Below are 9,269 nucleotides of genomic sequence, written 5' to 3' on the forward strand. Positions count from 1 at the left end.
AACCCCATTTTTGAATTTTTTAAATTTTTATCCTCTTAGTAATTTTTATGATATTAAAAATATCCCTACTACACACTCCGACTTGATGGTGACAGGTCTGCCACCATTGCAGTTTTTAATAAATAATATCATAGGTGATTTGATAACTGATTTTAAAAAAAAATTATGTCATTGTAAAAATCGGGTGGGTTTCAGTTTGGTAGTAGGTTGGCTTGCTGACCTTCTCCACCTACCTACCTTGTGTTTGTTGGTGTGGCTGGTTTTAGTAGGATTGTCAATGGGATTGATGGAGGGGCTCCATCTTATGTTCTTCCCTCTAAGGTTGTTGAATTGTGTTTAGGTATGCACTGTGTTGTATTATTAGATAATATCTAAATAAGCTAATTTATTTCTGTGAATCTCATGGAGTGAATGTTTTACTTTCTACTTTTTTGTTTTAATATTTTACTTTCTCTTGGACATTAACAATATTTGTCGGGATAAATTTTTTGAGAGATTACCAAACTATACTTTTTTTTCTCATTTTGGAGACCAAATTTTATTTAAATTAAAATGGCCACTCAACTTCTATGCTATTTTATTGACTGGTTATTAGAAATATTCCAGCTAATTTATGATGTTGTGGAGTTGGAAAACTTATGTCAGCATTTGATTTACATGCTAGTACTACACACAGTTGGCACAGCCATGTCATCGAAATTGGCCTCGTCAGGGTTGCTATGCTGGCATTCACCCATGTGCAAAAGAATGAATACACATTACACGTGTTGTAAGAGCCCTTTCTTCTTTACCAGATTGAGAGATAGAGGGAAGGGAAAGGTGGCTTTTCTTCAGCTTTTTTATCACTGAACTAAGACTTTAAGAGATAGGGGGAGGAAAAGGTGGTTCTTCTTCAGGCTCTTCGTCCTCGATCGGAGAGAAAGAGAGAGGAAAATGTGGCTCTTCTTCAGAGCTCAGTCGTCAACCGCATGTTCTCTGTTCTCGTCCTGTGTACGTTCTTCAATCCGACGAGAGTAAGTTCAATTAAACCCTAGAGTGAGAGGACAAAGCCACTGTCGCTGAGAAGCTAGAAGATTTCCGTTAGTTGGGAAATACGATGGGAAGGGGATGAAGTATCTGAATACTATAATAAGTGGCTTTCTCTCAAAGCTTGTATCACTTGGCAGTATTTTATCTTCTCTCAAAGCATGCCAAGGTGTTATCTGTTTGTTTATGTTCTCAGTTTTTTTTTAAACCTATTATTGAAGAATACCTAAGTTCTACTACATGTATTGGGTTATGATTATATATGTGATGAATACCTAAGTTCTACTACATGTTTTGAATATGAGCATGAAGGTTGGACTTTACCCAACAAAAAAAAAAAACCATGTGATTTAATAGATGCAATTATTTCAAGTTATGATTTCACATGTGAAGATGAATAAAATTACCATGTCATTTAATTTGTTTTAATTTGTTTTTGCTGGTTTAGTTTAATTGATACACTTGTTAATGTTTGTTTGAATTATTTTCTCTGTTGATTTTAATTTACCTTCATTTGATGGTTTGGTTGAACTTACTTTAATATTTTACATGTTACTTGTGGCATTGAAGATGATTTGTATGTCTGTTTTGGTTTGGTTTAGATTATTTATGATTGTGAAAGTTGATTTGTCATTTGATGGTTTGAAGTTATCAGTGTGTGTACTTTATTTGCATATGTAGTTTGAATGAATTATTTAATTCTCACAATTGAATTTATTTGCATTTGTAGCTTGATTGAATTAGATCGAGTGTGTTTGCTATTAACTGTGCCATGTCATACACTTGTTACTTGTTGTTTGGGTCATTTTCTCTGTTGATTTTAATTTACCATTTATTTGGTGGGTTGGATGAACTTACTTTTATATTTTACATGTGATAGTTGGTTTAAATTATTTATGCATGTGATAGTTGATTTGTCATTTAGTGGTTTCAAGCTATCAGTGTGTTTACTTTATTTGCATATGTAGCTTGAATACATTATTTAACTATCACAACTGAATTTATTTGCATTTGTTGCTTGGATGCAATGCAGAAGGTAGCAACATCACACTGTTTAAGAATTATGAAAATGCTTGAGAAGTTCAAGCAGCCATGTTGGTTCTGTAATACAACTTGGTCAGGAGGAGACAAGTATGAAGTTGTCGGGCATGATGGCCAGTTTGTAGTTGACAAGAAACTTTGCACACACATGTCATGTGGGAGATGGCAGTTGAGTGGAGTTCCATGTGGCTATGCAATCTCAAAGAAAAGCCAGAAAATTACCTGCATAATTGTTATAGGGTCAGCACATTCATGGAAACATATAAGAACATATTGATGCCATAGCAGATGACAACCAACTTTCACAAGATCCTGTATCACAGGTTAGTTTATTCATATTCAAAGATGGGGTTCCTTATTGTGAATGAGGAGGTGTTTATTTATCTATTTATCTACTTATGTTATAGTAACGAACTTGCAAGAAAGGTTCTTAATGTTTGATGGATTTCATTCTATTTTATAAAAACATGGTAGGTGGTTACAACACCTGTCCAAACATTACAAGTGCCTAACCATCCAAGGGGAACCCAATTGAGAAGATCAAAATTGAATATAAGGGGGCCCTGAAAGTCAAGGAGAATTGAAGAAGAATCTACAACTAAGGACAATCTATCTTCAAAGGATCATGGCCCACAAGTGACTTTTGTTAGTAAACTTTTATTTTAGGAGTTGAAATCTTTAAAGTATGTATTTTGTTAACCCAATCATTGTAGGTAGCTACAAAAACTGGTGAAACACTTAGGGGAGCACAATCTTTGAGAGAAATTAATTTGAAAACCAGGACACAAATAAAAGAGGTGCCAAGAAATCAATGGCAGGGATGAAGGAAACTGATACTACTTCTGTTGCAGGTGGTCTTGTGCTAAGGTCCCAAGTAAAACAAAATGATGTGCTAGAAAGAAGCAAAGCAATAGGAATTGATAAAGGAAGGAAAATATGGCTGCCCACAGGAGTTAGAGCCTTTACTACCTCAACTGCCCCAATTGACCCACACAAGAAGGTTTCTTGAAGAAAAAACACTTTTATATTAGCTTCACTGACTGTATTTTATTTATTTATTTATTTTTGGTTGGGTGATTTTGTAGCCCTCTCCAGTTTCAGTTCACAATGAAATCAATCAGATGTGGTTAATTTTGTAAAGCTAATGCTATAGTAAAGCTACATAATGTATTTTATTTGTAGTGTTTTGTAAATATGTATTTTAATAGAAAGGGTTATGTTGAATTGAATCTTTTTTAGTGTATCAATGTGCATTTTCTTAAGAATCTATAAGCCTATTAGTTGAATGGTTTTTTTTTTAATTATGTAATTTCATCTTAAGTGTTCAATATTATAAATTGCAGTTTCATTGTTATAAACTGCAGTTCTATTAGTTCTACATATTTTCCAAATGGAATCATTTTTATTAATTATGCAAGTATCCTTACATTAGTTCTGCAGCTTAAACATTTTTTTATTACATGTTTTGAATTTTGCTTAAGTGTTGTTTCATTGTTATAAACTGTAGTACCATTGTTTCTGTAGATTTATTAATTGAATCATTTTTTTTAATTATGCATATTCCTTTACATTGGTTCTGCAGGTTAAACATTTTTTTTATGCGTTTTGAATTAAGTTTAAAGATTCACTTAAGCATTATTTAGTTGATGTAAAAATTAAACTAACCATTAAAATGGAGTTAATTTTTTGGGAGGCTACTGAAATTTAGGTTTGTTTCTTTTAGGTAACCAATCTTTAATTTGTATCAAAAAGGTTACCTAGATTATGTTTGTGTTTCACCGGCAGGTCACCGCATCTAATCCAACTGTTAATTGCTGATGTGGAGGCCAACTTACACAGTCAGCTGGATTAACGCCTAAGGTTTTCCACGTTGGACAACCCATCTGGACAAGTTGCCTCGTCAACCTTCCACCTATATAAGTCATCAGTCTTCATGTTCTCTTGTCCTGTTAATGGTTTCTCCTGCGATTTGAGGGCAAAGGACAATGGCAAGCCCTGGGCGGGAAGAGGACAATGGCAAGCGCTGGACGGGAAGAGGGTGAGTCTCGTGCCTTTTCCATTCTTCAGAGATGGTGTGCAATATATCCAGCGGGCATAACAACGGTGATGAGTGAGGCTCTATAGGAAAAGAAATGGCTTAGCAAGACCTTGCCAACAAGTGAACAATGCGACCAATTAAAGTGGGCAATTTCTATCTTTTTGACCCATATGTTGTTATAATTATTGATTTTTATTTCTCAAAACATGGGATGATTTGTTAATTGGGATTCACATCTAGGGTTTGGTCTATATTCAGAAGCTATTGTTTTTGATGATTTGTGGGTTTCTTGTAAACATTGGTGTATTGGAATAAATGAATTTGTTCTTGTAAACATCAGTGCATTGGAATAATTGAATTTGTTCTTGTAAACATTGGTATATTGGAATAAATGAATTTGTTCTTGATGATTTGAGATGATTTTTGGTTTTTCTGTAAACATGGGTTAGGTTTTTCATTTATTTGTTGAAAACATGATAAATTAGAGTTACTACATACATTAAAATGAAATAAGACATTTATCTTGAGAAAAGTGTGCTCTTGTTCAAACATTTATACCTAACAAGTTTCAAAAATTCCATATACATACAAACACCCTCTTAAGAAGAAAAATATAGGATCTGAAATTTAGGAAAAAAGCCATGCTTACAAAACTACACTTGGGTGACCTTCTGTTGAAAAACAAAGATAACATAGGTGACCTTTTTTTGATACAAAGTAAAGATAGGTTACCAAAAAGAAACAGATACAAAGTTTAGTAACATCCCAAAAAATTAACTCCACACTTCTATATAGCAACTGCAGTTGTACCAAAAGGAAAAAAAGAGCTGCACTTTAAGAAGAACAATTAAAACATTATATTTTCATTAAGCTGTAGTTTAATAGAAAAATACAATTCCATACAAAAGTTGCAGGTTTTCCATTTGAGAACAATCTATAGTTTTACAAAAGTAGCCTCCCAAAAAATTAACTTCACAGTATACAAAAATTGGAACTCCCTACAACAGCTGCAAGTTTAAAAAAAAAACTGCATGTTTACAATAGAAGGACCCAAAAAAAGTCAACTCTAAATTCAGGTTGCCACTGCTACATATTTACAAAATACAGTAACATTAAATAAAACTGCAGGTCCAGTGAAGCTGCAATTTCTCAAAAATAAAGGCAGCTATGATCCCATCAGGGAGCCTTTTTTGTAAGTGTCACATGCTCCCACAGAGGATCCAACTCCTGGTGGTAGCCATACTTTCCTCTTCTTGTCAGGAAATCCTAGCTTGTTGCTCTCTCTGCCATCCTTTTGTTCTAACTGAAACCTTGCTTTGACACCTCCCTTTATATTTGCTCCCCTCATCAACAAGTGGTTTTCCCTTGAAATTGTTCCCTTCTGGATTGTTAGTACAAACATTAGAATAGTAGCATAGTACAGATATGGGAAACTAAAGCTTGTGCAATCTGATTGCGCAATATGCAATATCTAGGATGAACACAAACAAATTCATAAAATTGAATGAAACCATTCACCTGTGATAGTACGGTAGCCACATTAGATTCATTTGCGTTGGTCCTTTGTTGCACATTAGCTCCATCCATGCTCAACCCTAGTCCCCTTAATCGCATTTCCTTGGATTGCACATTAGGAGAAATTTTAAATTGTGTTAACCTATAAAATATTTTATAGATACCAAAAAAAAAAAGTTACATCCTTACTTGTGTTTGAGAAGTACAATCTTGGGCATTGTTGCCATCCCCTATGTTTAAGTTTAAGCAATGACCACCTTCTTCTGCATTTTTCTGCATATGTTGACAGGTTGAATAAACATATAATTTTATGTTGTAATTAAACCAACCTACAAATGAATGTCTTACTTGTGCCACAGGACAATGTTCCACTGATGTAGTTGCTGAGTTTTCTGTGTTGTTCTGCAGTCATGGAAAAAAATTTAGTTAACATCATTGGAACTAAATTTTGATTAGAGAGAAAATAAAGAAATTAAAATTTTACCAACCTTGTTATGGAATCTCTTATTATGGCCTGTTGCACCACACATGCTGCACTTAATTTTCCCACCCTTCTTACTAACCTTCCCCTTGGTAAAACCAGGGTTTTCTTCCATTTCTTTCCTCCTAAGCACAGTTGAACTGACTTTTGAAATGTGATCTAGTCCAATGTTTGGGTTCAATATTCTTCATGTATTCAAATGCTCCTATGGACATTCCTCTCAAATTTTCCATTGCTCTGTCATATGTTGCCTTGTATGTTGCTTTAGCACAAGACCACAGCTGGTGTTTCAATCCTTTGCCCCTAAATGTTTTCCTAAAGTTGGTGTGAATATGCCTCACACAATATCTATGCTCACTGTAAGGGAATAACTCAGCTATTGCAGGCATTAATCCCTAATATGAATTCAATAGAGAAACAGGAAATCAGTTATGATATCTAACATGACTGACTCTATTCATAATCAGTTATGATATCTAACAGGAAATTAGAGATTGGTTACCTAAATGAATAGACTCAAAGTTCATAAATAAATTAAGATTTCCTATAATAGAACTCATGAAAACACAGTATTTGTAAAATATTTGGAAATCGAGTTTATTTGAATATAAGGCATGGAAACTTAATTGTAAGTACATGGAAACTGACTAATTATAACAACAATTGCATAATTAATCTAATAATTGTAACAGAACTAACCCAATTCAGAATTTGATTATCGAAAAGAAACCTAAATAATTGTAATTAATCTAATAATTATAATAACATTGCACCATCAGAACTAACTAATTATAACAACAATTGCATAATCCAATCTCAATAATCCAATTGCATAACTAATTATAACTAATTAGATTCTCCAAGACTTTGTGAGACGTTAGAAGGAAATAAAGATAGAAGTGGGTAGTGAGTCGTGACCACATCCTAATTAAAACCACTTTATTGGTTATTACATCACATTCCACAATATGGAATTTTCGAAAATGTGAAGTATTTATTAATTGATCATTCATAACTAACCATAATAGATCATTCATAAAACAAAAGATAATTTCATGACTAACCATAATAGATCATTCTAAAACCACAACTTTTTTAAGAGCACTCAACAACTAATAGATCATTCATAACTAACCATAACAGAACATAATCAATTCAGAATTAAATATAACTTGACATAATTAATTCAGAATTAATTATAACAGAAGATAATCAATTAAGAATTAATCATAACAGAACAAAATCATTTCTACTTGCAGAATTAATCATATGGTAATAGAGTAACCTGCGAATTAATCAATTATAACAGCTATGGCTAATAGACTAACCTGCAGAATTAATTAATTCTAACAACTACTGGTTGTCAGTATGATCTACAGAATTAATTAACTAGAACAACTATACATAATGAAAAATTAACTATAAAATGCAGATAAAGCAACACCAGATTAAGTATAGCAGCATTGCATAGTCACAAAATTAGTTACATCTAAACTTAATTAATTATGAAATAATATCTCACCTTCTGCCTGTCAGTCATAAAGGCCCAGTTGTGGCTATCAATAATGTCCAGATCTTGTGCAAGCACCTGTAAAAACTAGGTCCAACTCTCTTTGTTCTCTTTATTGACTACAGCCCATGCAATGGGATAGATGCAGTCATTTGCATCTATCCCAACAGCTGACAAGAGTTGTCCCCCATAGAGTCCTTTCAAAAAGCAACCATCAAGGGACACCAAATGCCTGCAACCTGCTAAGAATCCTGCCCTTAAAGGAGCAAGGCAGAGATACATACCATGGAAGACCCCTTCATTGGTCTTAATAATAAAAGTTGACCTTGGGTGTGTCCTCATTATCTCTAGCCTGTAATCATGTAGTCTGGCCATTTGTGACTCCTCATCACCATCTATGATTCTGTTCATTACACAACACATATAGAAAATTATAATTAAGTTCACTCAAATAAAATTCAAAGAATACATTTTTCTATACCTGTGAGCAATACATTTTGCTCTGTGAGCTTTTAATCTGCTGATATCCACTTCTTGATTGGTCTTCACAGCTTGTACAATGCTAGCAATTTTCAATTGGGTTCTGCCCGAAATTGTTCAAGGTAATGTCTAGCTATCCAGTCTGCATTCACATGTCTATTGTTGTGCTTCCTAGCACATTCATGCTTTAAGACACCTACCTTTATCTGTATTGTATTTTTGTCATCAACCATAGGTGATGCCCACAAATAAAATGGGCATCCCTTCTTACAGAAGGCCTTGCATCTTGTCCTGGTATTAGGCCTAAAATTCATCACATACCTATTCCTTATGCCATAATTTTTCACTGCATCCTTAAACTGCTTGAAGCTCCTGAATTTCATCCCAATTCTGAATTGTGGATTCCTCATGTCAACCTCATCATTAAACTCAGAGTATCCAGGTCTAGCAGGGAGCACATCATCTTCATATGTTGAAGAACAGGACTGAAAACCATCTGAATCTGCATAACCAGATTCTGTAAAGTCAGTATCATCTACTTGTGAAGCTTCATCAACACCATTAGCATTTGGTCTTGCTCTTGACCCACCAACATTTAACATCTCCTCTTGTTCATACTCGTCACTAAAATTATAGTCAGAGTCTTCAAAGTCACAATTTTCATCTACATTGGGCCTTCCGCCATGTCCACTAATTAAAATGGCCTCCAAGTTCTCATCATCTACAACATCTTCTTCCTCATCAACCATATGCTTCAAAAGTGCCACCCTACTGCATTCACCTAGCCCCACACCTTCATTATTACCAGGAATATTGACAAGTTTCACACAAACATACATCTCCCTGCTAGACCCTACTGAAGTGGCCATTTTTAATGCATCTAGGTCAGTTTTAACCTCCTTGTAACCTTTATCATTACTTGATGTGTCTAACCACCATAAAGAACACCCCTCAACCTCCAAATTCAACTCTCTAGCCATGGCAATTAATTCTATCTTTGACATCTGGTCAGCACAACAATAATCAATATATCCTGCCATGCCTTCTATTACACCAACCTTGTAATGCATCCTTATAGTAAATAACTCAGCATCTGGAACTGTTTGACAAATTTCTAAAGTCAAGTGGTTGTACAGGACTAATTAGGCTATACTAGGTTATATGGTAAATCAATATTA

This window comes from Dioscorea cayenensis, chromosome 5 (assembly GCF_009730915.1).
Source record: "Dioscorea cayenensis subsp. rotundata cultivar TDr96_F1 chromosome 5, TDr96_F1_v2_PseudoChromosome.rev07_lg8_w22 25.fasta, whole genome shotgun sequence".
In the NCBI taxonomy this organism is placed as follows: Eukaryota; Viridiplantae; Streptophyta; class Magnoliopsida; order Dioscoreales; family Dioscoreaceae; genus Dioscorea; species Dioscorea cayenensis.